Here is a 6,604-nt window from a genome sequence, read left to right as displayed (position 1 = left end):
AGGGTTCCCTTCTGTTAAATCCTCCTCCCCATCTCTTCTCTATTACTCCTTGATGCTATGTAGGTGTGGAATTTAAAAAATTCAAGCAGTCTCAGTGGTGAAACAGTGGCATAAAAAATGGTGAAACAGTGGCACAATGCTTGGTGATAGTGAGGAAGAAGGGTGCTCAAAGTTATATTCACCAAGCTATTTTCTTTTATCTTAACCACATCAACTTCCAAAAGGATCCCTTACTGATCAATTGACTGTTATATGCTCTTAATTTCAAGAAGACTGTCCATGAAATTGGGTGTAGAAACAAACAAGGGTATAACTTACTTCTTATCAGAGCAATTTTGGGTGTGCATGAAGGTTTTGAGATAGTATCGAGCTACTATGACTCCATTTTCCTCATCTCAATTCCTCCTGTAGCTCCTTTTGACCCTCCTATAGCAATTGCAGACCTGCCTGTATCTTTCTCCTGTAGCACTGTGCAGGTAGGTTAGAAACTCCTCGATGTCACTCTAGATGCTCGATGCACTAGCTCCTCCTTCCTCCACTGATTTTTGGAATGAGTGATGGTATAAATGGAGTCGAGCCAACACATAATATCCTTTTTTGGTTAAAATCTTGGAGCCCTGTGGACTTGGCATTAACATGAGTTACTTCTTTTGGACCGTTGTCCCCACTAACTATCATCATCTCTCCCCCCTCATGATTATCACCCCACTCTTCGAGGACACAATTTTTTTTTGAGTTGACATTTCCACGTTGCATGGGTGACTTAAATTACACTTGAGTTGACTAGTTGAGGGTGGCCAAGTTCACTGGCCACCTCTAGCCTATTAAAACACCTTTTCTTGCTTAAAACACATTTTTGTCATTTTTATGCAGAGGGAGTAGGTTAGGCTTTCCATAATTGAGCCTACCTGTGGATCGATCTGCTGCAGAGGCTTGCATGCTGGAGTTGGACCATACACCCTTATGATTAAGGGAGTTGACCTCTTTGACTTATTTCTTGTGCATGTTTTCATTTTTTATGTTGCCTTGATTGTTGTTGTTGTTGTGTGTTAGTAGGTGCCTCTTCTAATATACAAGCTGTTGCTACTGGTGGAAAGCCTCCCTAAGAACGAGGTGTCTCTTCATGGCTGCAAACCGAGCTTCATTATCTTGACTTATGGTGCTGAAAAAAAACATAATATCAATGTTTACTGTGTGGTTGTACATGCTGCTACAGGAGGAGTTTCTTCCTGTAGCAGTCTTTTGTTCTCCCCTTTAAGTCTTCAATTGGCATGAGGGAGATGAGGGAGATGATGATGAGTGATGAGGATAGGGTTAGAATCATGGAGGAGTAGTGTAGGCACTACAAAGATAGAAAATGATAGATTATGTGGTTTTTTTTTAAGGTAGGATAGAGTGAATAAGTTTGAGCAAACTTTTGGTGAAATGAGTGGATGGATGATGGATGGCTGATGGAAATGTCATAGGAGGACCCTCTTTACCATTTATAAGAGTCAGGATGGTCCTTTGGATCATTTTCATCCTCGAATCTCCCTCATGTAGCTCCACAGGCTCCTCCTATAGCATTATAGGACCTTCTTGTAGCAACACAGGTCCTTCCTGTAACATCACAGAGAGGAGGTGAATTTCAGATTTCTTGATGATGGGATGGTGGAGAGAGATAGTAATGTGAATGGAGAGGATGGATATGGGGTGTATGGATAGAGAAATGGATGACAGGTTGTAGCTTTGGCTTGTAATCATGAAATCTTCCACTGTGTACAACTCTGCAAAATAAAAGAAAGGTTAGCAAATAAGATATAAGATTCTTCCATTTTCTCTTTTCTTTTCTCTCTTTTTGTTTTTGTTTTTGTTTTCTTGAGACACATAGGCTTCCTTAGAGGAGGTTTTCAACTTGCATGCCTGCCCTAGGTGCCTCAAGGGAGGTTTTCACCTAGGGATCTTTATTATTTTTTCTCTTTTTTTTTTCTCCTAGGTTGCCTTAGAGAGGTTTTCAACCCAAGAGTTGGCTTGAGATGCCTCATAGAGGTTTTCATCTAGGCATCTTATTTTTTTATTTTTTTCTTAAATTTCTAGGAGTGCTATGGACTAGAAGCTATGAAACTCCTAATCACATTCAATTCCTTGCTGACTGAACTGATAAATTCCTCCTTGGACATATGTCTTCTATATAAATTCAACCTGTAACCATTTACAAGCAAGGGAATGCCTTCCTCATCAATGGTTATGATATAGACAAATCCATTTTCATAACACTTTTCCACTAGGTATGGGCCCAACCATCTTGTCATTAGCTTCCCTTTAAAATATTTAAACCTAGAATCATATAACAGGGCCCAATCCCCTTCTTGAAAAGTATTTTCCTTGATATGCTTGTCATGCCAGACCTTCTTTTGCAACTGTATGACTTCAGTGTGTAATAGAGATTGCATTCTGAACTCATCTAATCCATTCAGTTGGAGCAACCTTTCTTTCTATGCTATCGTGACATCTAAGTCCAACTGAGCTCCATTCTCAAAGTGTTATATTCAAACTCAATAGAAAGTAGATCTTTCTTCCCATAAACCAATTCATGTGGAGTGAATCCCGTGGTGGTTTTCCAAGTGTTATTGTAGACCCAAGTGGCTTCTACTAGTATCTCTGCTCAATCTTTCATGTTGCTGCTAACAACATTGGTGAGGATGTTCTTCAGTGCTTTGTTTGTGACCTCTACTTACCCATTTGCTTGAGGATGATATGCAATGGATGTCTTGTGCTTGATATGGTGCTGTCTCTTGAGATCCTCAATCAAATTGGATGTGAACTGTGCTCCTTGATCAGTGACTACCTCCCTTGGATACCAAAACTTGTAGAATATGTTCTCTCTTAAAAATTCTACCACTTTCTACTCAGTTATTGCTTTGACTGCCTTTGTCTCAACCCACTTTGTCAAGTAATCAGTGCACACAATGATGTACTTTTTCTGCCCTGATGGTGGATCAATTGGCCCAATGAAATCCATGCCCCACTTGTAAAATGGCTCTAAGGCCACTTGAGGTTATAGGGGAATTTCATCCATAGGTGTGGGTTTTCCCATTCTTTGGCACTGATCACATCTAGTGGTATATCTCCTTGCATCTTGATGTAAGGTGGGCCAATAGTAACTAACCTGTAAAAATTTAAAGGTTATCCTTTTTGTAGCAAAATGACCTCCACAAGGACCATCATGACATGCTGAGAGGATGTCAAAGACCTCCTCCTCTCTTACACATCTCCTCAAGATTTGATCTGGTCCCAATCTAAAAATATTGCCCCCAATCCAAGTGAAAGGGGAGCTTTTCCTTACAATCTTGCTTTTCTCCCTGGGTGATAGATTAGGAGGGAACCTCCCAACAACCAAGTAGTTTTCTATGTTAGCAAACCAGGGAGAAAGCACCGAGATGACAAAGAGGTGCTCATTTGGCAGTTGATCATCCACCATATTTTCATTCCTGTAGGCAAGGTTAACCTGGACAAAAAATATGCAACCACATTTTCTTTTCTTGGTTTGTCAATGATAGTCAAATCAAACTGTTGTAGAAATACCAAACACTTAATTATCCTAGCATTAACATCAATATTTTTCATCAAATATTTAATGGATGCATGATCAGTATGAACAAAAGTTTGGTCCCCAATGATATAGTGCCTAAATTTGTTTAAAGAATGTACTACAACTAAGAGCTCTTTTTCAGTGATGGTGTAGTTCAACTCAACTTTAGACAAATTCTTACTAATGAAGTAAATGGCATAAGACAACTTATCCTCTACTTGTCCCAAATCGCCCCCACAACTTTATCTGATGCATCGATATGGATATGGAAAGGCAATTCCTAGTTGGGACCTCTTAGGATGGGTGCAATAGTCAACTTTTCTTTCAACACTTCAAGGGCCTCTTGACAACTGCTGGTCCAACATAAATCTACATCTTTGGCCAGTAAACCAAACAAAGGTGAATCCACTTTACTAAAGTCTTGGATGGATCTCCTATAATACCCTGCTAGTCCCAAGAAGCTTCTGACATCCCTTTGCTTCTAAGGGGTAGGGACCCTTTTGATGATGGCAATTTTGTTTGGGTCTACCTGTATCCCCTCCTTGGAGATGGAATGGCCAAGGACAATCCCCTCATTCATCAAGAACTCATATTTCTTAGGGCTTAGAGAGAGATCCATTTCAATTCATTTTTTCAAAGTCTTACATAGATTGGAGAGAGATTCATGGAAGTCACATCCATAAGGAGTGAAATCATCCATGTAGATTTCCACATAATCATGAACTAATTCAACAAAAATACTCAAAACTACCCTTTGGAAAGTAGCAGGGGAATTTCACAAACCAAATGGAAGAACTCTATAAGCAAAGGTACCCCAAGAACATGTGAATATGGTCTTGTCTTGGTCTTCAAGGTTAATCTGGATTTGATTGTATCCACTAAATCCATCCAGGAAGGAGAATAATTTCTTCCCTGCAAGGCCATCTAGGACTTGGTCAATGAAGGGAAAGGGAAAATGGTCCTTCTTTGTAGCCTTGTTGATCTCCCAGTAATCCACACAGATCCTCCACTTCCCATTCTTCTTGGGAACTAACACAAGAGGTGACACCCACTCACTATCTGAAATAGGGTATATGAACCCTGCATCCAGTAGTTTTTGTAGTTCTTCCTTCACAATATCCTTAGAGTTGGGTTCATCCTTCTCTAGGGTTGGCGCATAGGCTTTCATCCCTTCTTGGTGTAAATATGGTGAGTACAGACCAAGGGATGCACACCGTTCATTTCCTTATAGTCCCAAGCAAAAGCATCTAGGTATTGCCTTGACAATTTGCACAATTGTTCTTCCTGTTTGGCTGAGAGAGAAGGGTTGATCTTTAAGGTTCTGGATGGGAAAAACTCTACAACCTTGACATGGTATGGACTTGAGTCAATAGGGCATAAATCATCCTAAGGATTACTCTCAGATTCTTTCATCAACTCATCAATGGGTATGGGAGTGGGAGGTTGATTCTGAAGGATATGGTCAATGAGATCATCTTCATCAGGTTTCCCCCCTCCTGTAATGATGTCCAAAGTGCATATTGGGTGGGGGTGGTGTGATACAATTCATCTTCTTCCTCCTTTTCTAGCCACAAGGGCATGTCATGCTCAATAGAAGGTTGAGTAGGAGGATACAATACCAATTATTTAGAAAAATGCCCATTATTAATGGTCATGTTCCCAGCCCTATAACTAATGTAAGCATAAAAAATGGCTAACCATGGCCTTCCCAAGATGAGAGGATAGTCGTTAAACTTGGTTTTGGGCTGGAGAACCAGGGAATCAATAGGATATTCCCAAGAGTCAATGGAGACCATACCATCTTCAACAACTCCTTCAGGAGCTGCTGTGGATTTGTCTACAAGTTGCAACACTGTCGTACTCTTTCTCAAAGCTCCATGGAGGTTTAGCTTTAGCATGGTTTCCTTAGCCATCACATTGATGGCAGCCCCAAGATTAATTAGGGTGTTAGGGACTATAAGGACATCAATGTGAACATCTACTATAAGGCTTCTAGGATCTAGATATTTCGGGAAGATCACCTCCCAAACATAAAATCAGATAATTTCCCATCAACATTTATGGTGGGGGTGTCTCTTTTTCTTCTCTGAAACATTTGTCCTTAATGAGCTTATTATAGATGGGAAAATCTTTAATAGCGTGGAGAAGGGGTATGTTAACACACAAATTTTTCAATTCTCCCACAAGTTCAACCTCTTCTGGGGTGTGCTAGCTAGGATGGATCAACCTCTCAGAAAAAGGAGGTGGATTGATTTGAGGAACACTCTCTTCCCCTTCAAGCTCTTCAAGCGGACAAGGTGGGTGATTATCTGGAATCACTCTCCTAGACCAAAGGTTGATCTTCCTGATTTCCATAGCACAAGCAAGGTAAGATGTCTCTCCACTGTAGACCTATTGTGCTTGCTTGTTGTTTGGGTTTGGATTTGATTGAGCAGGAAAATGAGGTTTCTTAGGTGGAGTAGGATGAGTGAGTTGTGGTTGAGGTTGGGGTGGAGGTAGTAAAGCATGAGGTTGGTTAACTTAAGGCCTCCACCCTTGTTATGGGTTGCCCCATTGAGAAGATTGGGGTGGATAAAGCTAAAAAGGATGGTTGGCAGGTTGAGGAGGATATGGAGAAGAATAAGGCCAATAAGGGGGTGTGGACTAGGATGGGTGAGTGGAAGAGTACCAAGGTTGCAAGGGTGTATTCTGATTTGGATTATAATAAGAGTAGTGTGCACCTTGCATGCCTTGTTGATATGGGCTAGGTCCTTGAGGTATTATTTGATTGACGAAACAAAGTTACTTTGGGCCACTAGCCCCCCTTCTGCTCCTTGATATATAAATTTTAGTCCTAGAAAAGAAGAGAATTTTTCTGTTGCATGATTTTCTTCACAGATTAGGCAGACCTCTATGACATTCAGGGGGTACTTGTTCCTAGGATGTCTTTTGGTGCATCTTGGGCAGAAAATAGCGAGTGCCCATTTTGCTTCCTCCTTCTTTATTTTGATTTGCATGGTATCCATTTGTAGTGCAAAGGTATGCAAAATTTCA

The sequence above is a fragment of the Pinus tabuliformis genome, chromosome 3_1 (assembly GCF_031772625.1).
Source record: "Pinus tabuliformis cultivar Carrire ecotype Pingquan chromosome 3_1, CPIR1, whole genome shotgun sequence".
Taxonomy (NCBI): Eukaryota; Viridiplantae; Streptophyta; class Pinopsida; order Pinales; family Pinaceae; genus Pinus; species Pinus tabuliformis.
This window is presented reverse-complemented; position numbering follows the sequence as displayed.